The 10,832-nt window shown below is 44.1% G+C and overlaps 1 long non-coding RNA gene across 1 annotated transcript; it reads right to left on the bottom strand.

The window, feature by feature from the left end:
- Window positions 1–8,402: 8,402 nt before the first annotated feature.
- LOC145428907 (uncharacterized) lies at window positions 8,403–10,520 on the bottom strand. Its single transcript, XR_013909243.1, has 3 exons — window positions 9,567–10,520; window positions 9,319–9,372; window positions 8,403–9,145 (listed from the first exon to the last, which is right to left on the bottom strand). It is a non-coding gene; the product is annotated as an uncharacterized LOC145428907 (long non-coding RNA).
- Between the last annotated feature and the right edge of the window lie 312 nt (window positions 10,521–10,832).

Genomic DNA, 10,832 nt, shown 5'->3' with positions numbered 1-10,832 from the left:
AGGAAGGAGCACGCCATGTCCGACACTTCCTACTGTCAGGTTTCCGACAAAGGGGCGGAGACAGTCAGGGTTAGTTGTAGTAAACCTGCTAGGGGGCAGGTTAGCTTCACGGCGTGTGTCGTCATAGTGACTCACTCAGGCTTCAGCTGAACTCGCTTTGTGAAACCGAAAACCCAGAGTTTTCGTTAACTCAGGGTATACTTACTCAGTTTTTCCACTAAACTGGCTTCCTGAAACAGGGCCCAGGAGATCATCTGCATAGAGCGAGACCTTATGTTCTGTATTGTTTCTCCAAATGCCGTGTACCTCTTTGCAACTGCGGAACGCAATGGCAAGGGGTTCTATGGCCAGATCAAAAAGCAGGGGGCTGAGAGGACATCCCTGGCGTGTGCCTCTGTGAAGTTTGAAGGGTTTTGACAATTGGAGGTTAGTTCGTATTGTAGCAGATGGTTGAGAATAGAGTAATTTGATCCATGAAGTAAATTTCGCTCCAAAGCCAAATCTATCAAGGACTGCAAAGAGATAATCAAACTCAACTCGATCAAAGGCCTTTTCAGCGTCAAGCGAGACCACACATTCATCAGAGTCTGTAGAGCTGGAGTAGACTATGTTAAATAGCCTCCTTATGTTAAAATATGAATGACGACCTTTAATGAAGCCTGTCTGGTCTTTCGAAATAATTTTTGGAAGAACTATTTCTAGTCTACGGGCAAGTATCTTGGCTAATATTTTAGCGTCTGTGTTCAGTAGAGAAATGGGTCTATAGGAGGCACATTCCAACGGATCTTTTCCTTTCTTTTTAATAAGTGTAATACAGGCTTCATAGAATGATCGAGGAAGAGATCCTTGTTCCTTGCAGTCCGTGAGGGTTGCACTAAGCTGCGTGGACAGTAATGAAGAGAAGTGTTTGAAAAATTCTGACGGAAAGCCATCCGGACCTGGACACTTACCAGAATGCATCGAAGCTATAGCCAAGGAAACTTCTAACTGGGAGATGGGTTCATCCAGCCTTGTTTTAAGTTCTGTTGGAATTTCAGGAATGTTAAGTTTAGCTAAAAACTCATTAATTGCATTACAGTCAGTTTGGGACTCTGAGGTGTAAAGCTGTGAGTAAAAATCCCTGAACACTTCATTGATTTTTTCATGATCTGTGACTATGTTGCCATCTTGTGCTCAAGAACTTCTACTCCTGCACCATCGAGAGCGTCCTGACGTCAAACATCTGCACCTGGTTTGGGAACAGCACCAAGCAGGACAGACGAGATCTGCAAAGGGTGGTGCGCTCGGCAGAACGCATCATTCAATCAGAGCTCCCTGACCTGCTGTCCATCTACACCAAGCGGTGCAAGTCCAAAGCTAGGAAGATTATGATGGACCTCTCCCATCCCAACAATGGACTCTTCTCACTGTTGAGGTCTGGGAAGCGCTTCCGCTCCCTTAAGGCCAAAACAGAGAGAATGAGGAGGAGCTTCTTCCCCCAGGCTATTCGGGCCCTGAACCAGGTGTAGGACTGGACTCTCCCAAACACGTCACTATAAGACTGGACTCTCACACACGTCACCACACGCACCACCACACATTTCCTATAATCCTATAATTCCTATAATTTACAATCCTTATCTTTATAATCTCTTCTGCTATTTGCACATTCTTTACTGTAAATTCCTAAGTTAATTTGTAAATTTTTGTAGTAAATTGTAAATATTGTAAAACTTTTCTTCTGTCATTTAATGGTCGGGCATTGTACAGCTACAAGCATTTCACCCCCATGTCATACTGTGTATGGTTGTGTGTGTGTGACAAATAAAATTTGAATTTGAATTTGAATTTGTTGTCGAATTTTAAGAATACTTTGCCTTGCCCGAGAACCTTTTAGAAGGCTCGCCAGTAATTTATCAGGTTTGTCACCATGCATATAAAATTTGGATTTGTCATGTAAGAGTAAACGTTCAGTCGAGTACGTTGTGAGTAGGTCAAGTCTTGTTTTAAGTTCTACACGCTTTTTAAATATTTCATGACTCTGTTTGAGAGCATACTGTTCATCAGTCTCCTTAATCTGTTGCATTAACTTGTTCCTTTCATGGGTGGACTGTTTTTTAATTCTTGCCGAATAAGCAATAATCTGGCCTCTGATATACGCCTTAAAGGCATCCCATACGACAAGGCTGGAAGTCTCTGGGGAAGAGTTGGTGGCAAAGTAAAAGCGTATCTCATCCTGGATAAACTTTACAAAATTTTCATCCGACAGGAGGGTCGAGTTGAAACGCCATTGTGCAGCTTTAACAGGAGGATGTGGAAGAGACAGAGACAAAGTAAGAGGGGCGTGATCTGAAATAACTATGCTATGGTAGGCACAGGAGTGGACCTGCTGCAGACAATTAGTGTCAATGATAAAGTAATCAATTCTTGAATATGTATGGTGCACATGTGAAAAATAGGAGTAATCTCTTTTATGAGGATTTAGAGTACGCCAAACATCACACATTCCATATTCTGATAGAAAGGCATGAATGACAGATGCAGATTTGCTTAAAACATTGCTCTTAGTGGATGAGCGATCCAGGGCTGGGTCTAACCAGCAGTTAAAATCACCCCCCAGAAAAAGAGAGTAGACATTTAAGTCGGGCAAAGAGGAGAATAGTTGTTTAAAGAAATTCTCGTCATCTGTATTAGGAGCATACACATTTACTAGAGCAACAAGACTGTTATACAGTTTCCCACTGACAAGATAAGATAAGATAAGATAGAACTTTATTAATCCCTCGGGTGGGTTCCTCTGGGAAATTCGACTTCCAAAAAAAGCACAGCAACGACCGAAGTTACAGTTACAGAATTGTTATATATATATACACACACACACACACACACACACACACACACACACACACACACACACACACACACACACACACACACACACACACACACACACACATATAAATACAGAGACAAATATAAATAAAATATACAAAGGGGATAAATAGAATAAATAGGAATAAAAAATAAAAATACAAGTGAATTGCACATTTCAAGTATTGAGTCTATTGCACTGTTGACTATTTACAAAAAGTATTGCACAAGGTATTGTACAGTGAGGTGAAGAGGCACTATAGCTTAGTTGTTCCCCCCTCCTTTGTCCTCCTGTTTCCCCTCCCTCTCGCCTCCAGAGAGGAGTTAAACAGTCTGATGGCGTGTGGGACAAAGGAGTTTTTAAGTCTGTTAGTTCTTGTCTTGGGGAGAAGCAACCTGTCACTGAACAGACTCTTCTGATTGTTTATGGCCGTGTGCAGAGGATGCCCAGCATTGTTCATAATGTCCATCAGTTTCTTTAATGTCCTTTTCTCTGCCACTGTCACCAGAGTGTCCAGCTTCATGCCGACCACAGAGCTAGCCTTCCTGATCAGTTTCTCCAGCCTGGATGAGTCCTTCTTTGCTGTGCTGCTCCCCCAGCACACCACAGCATAGAAAAGTACTCCAGAAACCACCGACTGGTAAAACATCCTCAGGAGCTTCCTGCAGATGTTAAAAGACCTCAGCCTCCTGAGGAAGTACAGTCGGCTTTGGGCTTTTTTATACAGGTGCTCTGTGTTGCATGACCAGTCCAGTTTATTGTCCACCCACAGCCCGAGGTACTTGTACTTGTTGACCACCTCCACCTCCTCCCCCTGTATCTGAACCGGCAGTGGACCTTCTCTGGACCTCCCGAAGTCCACAACCAGTTCCTTAGTCTTTGAGGTGTTGAGTTGCAGGTGGTTTGTGTGACTCCATGCGACAAAGTTCCTCACCAGACTTCTGTACTCCTCTTCCTGATCATCCCAGATACACCCCATGATGGCCGTGTCATCTGCAAACTTCTGAATATGGCATAATTCAGAGTTGTAGCAGAAGTCAGAGGTGTACAGGGTGAAGAGAAGAGGGGACAGCACAGTTCCCTGTGGTGCTCCTGTGCTGCTGACCACAGTGTCAGACGTGATGTCCTTCAGCCTGACGTACTGTGGTCTGTCGGTGAGGTAGTCGGAGATCCAAGCCACCAGGCAGGGGTCCACCTCCATCCTGTTCAGTTTTTCCTGAAGCATACAGGGCCGGATGGTATTAAAGGCACTGGAAAAGTCAAGAAACAGGATCCTGACCGTGCCTTTTCCCCCATCCAGGTGTGAGTGGGCTCTGTGTAGGAGGTACAGGATGGCATCCTCCACTCCGACACCCGCCTTGTATGCAAACTGTAGTGGGTCCTGGGCATGTTGTACCTGTGGTCGGAGGAGGTTGAGGAAGAGCCGCTCTAGAGTCTTCATAAGATGTGACGTCAGTGCCACCGGTCGGAAGTCATTCAGCTCATTGGGCCGGTTCTTTTTGGGGACCGGGACGATGCAGGATGTCTTACATAGGGCGGGCACTCTCCCCAGTCGCAGACTGAGGTTGAAGACTCGTTGTAGCGGCTCCCCAAGTTCAGCAGCACACGCCTTAAGCATCCTAGGACACACCTTGTCTGGGCCTGCTGCCTTTCTGGGGCGAAGCTTCCTCAGTTGCCTCCTGACCTGATCCACTGTGACACTGGGAGATGTTTGGGAGGAGGGGAGGGGGGGAGATGTCTTGCTGCTGAGAGAGGGATTGGAGGAGGGGGGTGTCATGGTGTCAGGAAGGGGGGGAAGCGAGGGAGGCAGGAGAGTGGGGAGAGGACTCTGTAGTGAAGGTGAGGGTGAGGGTGGGGGGGTTGTGGGCTGGTCAAACCTGTTGAAGAAGTTGTTGAGTTCGTTTGCCTTCTCCACAGTCCCCCCCCACTGTGCTTTTCTTGGTGTTGTGGCCTGTGATGGTTTTCACACCATTCCAGACCTCCCTCATATTGTTCCTCTCCAACTTCTGCTCCACCTTCCTCCTGTAGGTGTCCTTTGCTTCCCTCAGGCAGCGTTTCACCTCCCGCTGTGCTGCTTTCATCTCCTCCTTCACTTTGCTCCTGAAAGCCTTCTTCTTCATGTTGAGGACTATGACTATGACATATCTACCATATTTGTCTGCTATGACATTGTGGGCCTCAAAGGGAATGTTCTGCCTGACCAATATAGAGACCCCACGTGCCCTAGCTTGGAAAAGTGAGTGAAAACACTGGCCCCTCCAACGGGAGAAGAGACGGACATTATCAGAGGCCCTGACGTGGGTCTCCTGCAGGAAAGCCACGTCAGTGTTACGGTGTTTAACATGTGACAAAACCCTCCGACTCTTGACTGGATGATTTAGACCTTTAACATTCCAGCTTAGAAAGTTCAATTGCAGACTCATCTGATTTGTAGAGCAAAGAAACTATGCACACTGGCCTTAGATGATAAGAACAGAATAACTTTACAGTGGGTGGAAATTAGTTCAGAACAGGTTAAAAAAAAGAACAGTGTATGAGGTTCAAAGCAGTGACCCTTACCCTCCCCAAACCCTCCCCACAACAGAAAATGGCTGCCAAAAAAAAGAACAAGAACAAGCAGCGAGCTCTTCAAACTTAACATATTTAGAGTGTTACTCCTCCTGTCTATGATACCAATAACCTTGGTATTGAAGCAGTCGAACCACTGCTCCGGTGGCCATAGCATAGTAAGCTGAAACCCCTTATAATACTGTTAAGTTTCGAAACTGTATCAGCCACCAAGTCCAAATGTAATTGCTGGAGTGTTTCAAAGCAGAGTCCAAGTATGTAAACAAACAAACAAACACAAAAAGATGATGTAGTTCAATAAGTACTACCGTTATAACTGAATTATTGAATAAGAACAGACAGAAGGCTACGAGTAGATAACAAAACTCCCCGTCTCCGTGCAACAGGTATTACGTCATTAGCCAACGGGTAGAAGTCAATGAGGTTGTCTCCTTATTTAACAAAGAAAACAAAATAAGATTATCGAGTTAAATTAAAGTAATAATCAGCATTTCAGTGCTATAGCACTCAGACTACATCGCTACACTCGGAGAGGAAAAGCAACGTCTTACGTGGATCCCGACTGCGCCTCCATACCTATATGGAATGTTTGGTACCTGCATTTGGTGCCATTGTTTTATCAGTAATAATTCTTCACGGGGCTTCCGGAGCCTTTGGGAGCCTCTCAATGTACTGTTGAGCCTGGTCCACGGAGCTGAAAAACTTTCTGGCGCCTCTGGCCTGCGTTATGCGAAGCCGTGCTGGGAAGAGGAGAGCCGGCCTCAGGCCTCGCCCGTAGAGCTCCGACATAATGTCCTTGTACTGCGCCCGCTGATTGAGGACCTCGGGGCTGTAGTCTTCCACAATTCGGATAGGCACGCCTCGGTAGTCGAATTTCCCTCTCCTCCTAGCTTCTCGGATGATGAGGTCCTTGATCTGGTATCGGTGCAGGCGGATGATCACCGGGCGAGGTGGGCGTCCCACGGGCGGCTTCGCTGCGAGGGAGCGGTGCGCTCTATCGAGCTCCGGTGGAGACTGAAGTATTTCTTTGCCCAATAACTCACAGAGAAGGTTGGAAAAGAAGTGAGTGGGGCGCCCACTTTCAGTGTCTTCAGGCAGTCCAAGGACGCGGATGTTCTGACGCCTGCTACGGCTCTCCAGGTCAGTGACTTTGTTCTTTAGCTGGTTGTTGTCTTCGCGAAGAGCGGCACACGTGTTTTCAAGGTCAGCGACACGTTGGCTCAGGTCTTCAGTTGCAAGCTCCAAGGATGAAACTCTCTCGGCCTGTTCCTCTTGGGCTTGTCGTACCTGGTCCAGTTTTGAATCGAGGGCGTTAAATGAGGTCTTAAATTCAGATGCCAACTCTCGGTGCTGCTGGAGCAGCGTGGTGATAGCCTCCAGTGTTAAGCTAGCGTCCTCCTTTTTGTTCGCTTTTGCACTCTTAGCAGCCATTGGAAAGGGTCAAAAGTGTTCAAAACACTAGAAAAGTAGTTACGAGTGTAAGCGACTTAAAGGTGGCAGTTGAAGGGGTGAAACTGGTCAAAGCGGAGTTAAGTTCACCACAGCAGCTCGTTCCTGCGTCTATTCGGGTCGCATGCTGACCGGAAGTCCTAAATATCCCACTTTAAGCTTTACTTAAAGCTTACCTGTCAGCCACGTTGAAATGGTCACGCCTGAGGCCCGCTCTTTACTCAAACAGCACGGTAAAGAAGTGGTCCTTGACCACTTGGTTTTTAATGGGTTCCCGAAGTCCCGCGGGCGCCACTCGGGCTAACTGGACGCCGCCAGGCCTGACCACGCATCTGTGATCAGGAGTCGATGCCACACGCTGAGCAACCGCGCTCCTAGGGATTACCGTCCCCGTCCTAAATAATTTAAATAAATTTAAAAGCACCACTGTCGATTCCACAGTTAAATTATCTGGTGCCCGAGTCCAACCCTGCTAATCAATGTGGGAATAAAATCCCCTATCCAAATGTCCTAATCTAATCTCGTTTCTTGGCTGACGTAACACATTCACACACATAACACACCAACTTCAAACAGACGTCACATCAACTTTGAAATTCACCCCAGCATTAATCACAATAAGCTTTCATCAAATATTCCCCAGACTCTACTTTTATTTATCACAAATTATTACAATAGGGTTTTACCATGGGTGTTTGTGTAACTATTGTCACTGAATAAAAGCCTGCTTGGGGACACTGGATTTTTGGAGTTGTCTGGGATCATGTGAGGAGCTTGTAGCTCCAAGATCCTGATCCGACACTTCCCTTGCAAGTTTAAAACCGATCGAGCTCTGATCGTCTTGATTCGTTCATGGTGATAAATCTCTGAACTAGTGGAGCCTGCGAGTGCAGACCTAACAGTAGAGATAGTGTCTGTCTCCTGAATCCAAACTGGAAGCTGATTCCACAGAAGAGGGGCCTGAAAACTGGATTCTACCTGGTGCGCTGTGCTGATCATGCGTGTTCATATACGTGGCAACAGCAGACGTGCGTAGATCAACAATGGGTAATATGGAGTGCAGGAGAGAGTACGACCATGCAGCGTTAAAAGCGTGGAAGTACTTATATTACTTCAAGTGTTATTCTGTAAAAAGTGGCAAAAACATTAGCGTCCATTGTACACTCTGCGAAAAATTGCACTTCAAATCTGAACAAGCACCTAGCACGCTACCATGGGAACGGAAATTCACAGAGAAACCACCAGATCCCCCACTGATATGACCACCGGCCCCACTCCTGCTAAACAGGTGAAAATAGATTTTTTCACATAGTTTTTTTTAAAAAACTGTTGTATAGAATTACATTTTTGCTTGATGCGATTTCCCTAAAATTAAGAGATTAAAAATAATAAAACAATTTTTAAAAAGAGACTTTTCCATTTGACTGAATTTTTATATGATGGATTATGCATAAAAATAGAACTGGGCTGAAAGGTCTATTGCTTTATTAAGTATTCAGGTGTGTACCAAAAAGTAACTAAGTAATAAGTAAATAATTACTTTTGAAATTAAGTAATCAGTAATGTAACGGTATAACATTTTTTGAGAAGTAATCAGTAATAAGTAACTAATTACTTTTTTCCAAGTAACTTGAACAACACTGATCCACACACAAACACTAGAGAACAATCAGCCACCGCTTCTATTCTTACAAACGTCACAATTTGCAATAATAACAGTTTGAATGTTTTTATTCACATGAAAGTGTTTCTACATATGAATCATTAACAACTGTCAGATTTAATGTGATTTCTAAACAGAGAAAATCTCAGCTTTGTGTTTTGTGTTCGCATTAGACCTGATATAACAAAGAAAAGAAAGAAAGAAAGAAAAGATTTTTTTCTCATCAAAGTTTATAAATCAAGTGTACAGTTAGCTTTGATTTAGAAGCAGCGCAGTATGAAAGAGATGTTTCACAGAACATTTACCAGAGACAGATGCTGACTAATATGCTACAGTTCATCTTTATTCTTTTCTAGTTGTGTTAGTGTTGCCATAACTCTGCGTAGGTTCTCTTCATTGTGATTGATTTCTGCAGCTGTTGTCTCAAAGTACTTATTCATGTACTCCTTGCCGGCTCCCACGAAAGTCTGTAGGTCATCCATTAAATCCAGCACTGGTGTAAGCAGTGATGTAAAACGTTTCACTGACTTCAAAAGTTCGTACAAAGGATCCATGAGACGTTTAACATCATCAAGGACAGCAGGAACATAGGCTTTGTCTAAATTATTTTCAGCCTGGAGGACAAAAATAAACCAAATTAATGTAACAAAATATACAAAAGTATGTAGTGTAAAGAGTGCAAACAGACTTTTGTATGATGGGAAATTGTTTTTTTGTTTTAGTTGTCATAGCAAAGCATGTTTTTCTGTTTGGAGTCTGTCAACATCCATGTCATTGACAGACTCACCTTCCTTCTTGCTGTTTCCTTTTGTAATTTTTCAACGTTTCCTTTCAGCTCCTCCTGCAAAACCAGAAAGAACGTCAACAAACATGCGTGCGAAACATGTAACTGGGACAAAATGAGCATTTTAAAAGTAAGGAGAAAAGCTTAACCAGTGATCGGACGGTCATGATTTAATGGTAAAGGTGGTTAATTAAAAGTTACATTCTTTATTAAAACAACAACAACAAAAAGAAAGTTAACAGTCAGTTTACCAGTTCGCCCTTGTTTATCAGTGAACTTGAAAGATGGAGCAGACACAGCAAAATCCTAACTAAGCCTTCGGTAGTTGTGACACCACTCATGGTCAACTGTGCCGCTGCCATCAAAGTTTCTGAAACACATGAGAAAGTATCAATAAGGATTTAAGGAAATAAAGATTTGTAAAGAAATGTACAAAGAGAACTTTCTAAGTTTAAGAGATGTTGCATGAAAATCTGCCTGCAATATGTTTTGAGTCAAAGCACCTCTTTCATTTGAATTCCAAAAAGTCACGTTCTGCTTACATGAAAATATCAGCTTCTTTTACATGAACTACTGTGACCTTGAAAGACCTTCCACAGTGAACAAAACGAAACAGAGACTATATTCAGAATATGCATGTGCGTGCATGGATTTATACTAGCTGTCTGTGTATCCTAAATGCACAGACACTGTGGGTACATCAGGGAGTGCATCTGAGATCAGATATAAGATAAGATAAGATAAGAATAACTCGTTATTGTCATTGCACATTCATATTTGGTACAATAGTACAATGGAATTGGAAACTGTCCCACATCGGCACTAAACACAACTAAACACAACACAACATGTAGTGGATTTTTAAAAAGTGAAAATAAAAAAAGGATGAATTAATAAATGACACAATGAATGTTTATTGCGCATAAAACTAAAACTAAAACCTCTGGAAAAGGCTGCTGCTGCTGCCATCGCTTGTAAAAGTGGACCAAGTGCTCAGCTTGAGAAAAAGTTGAGAAAACAGAGAAATTTGGAACAATAGATTTTTAAAAATGCTGCAAATGCTTTATATACAAAGTGACTCAACCCACAGGGAACACAGTCAGATGTGAGTCGCCCTTTCACTTTTGTTTTCAACAAAGTGTTTCTGTCCAGGGTGTACCCCGCCTCTCACCCTATGATAGCTGGGATAGGCTCCAGCGCCCCCGCGACTCTGAACATGGTGTCATGGCTACTGAACGGACCCACGCGCAGACAGTTCTTTCAACGAAACAAAAAGGGGATTTATTTACAATAGGGATCACCTTAGTGCAAAATATATGTACAGTGAGTTGGGAGGGGGTCCAGGGCTCCAGGGAGAGAAGGGGGGGGGGGGGGGGGGGGGAATCCACACACACGCTTCCTCTTCCACTCAGTCACCGCCACCGCTCCTCCGCACACACGCACTCCTCTTCAGTCGCACTCGCTCCAACACTCCACACACTGCCCCACTTGGACAGGTCCGGTGATTCGGTCCAGAA

This window comes from Astatotilapia calliptera, chromosome 1, assembly GCF_964374335.1.
Source record: "Astatotilapia calliptera chromosome 1, fAstCal68.1, whole genome shotgun sequence".
Taxonomy (NCBI): Eukaryota; Metazoa; Chordata; class Actinopteri; order Cichliformes; family Cichlidae; genus Astatotilapia; species Astatotilapia calliptera.
Note: the sequence above shows the minus strand (reverse complement) of the source record. Positions and strands in the feature narration are given on the sequence as shown.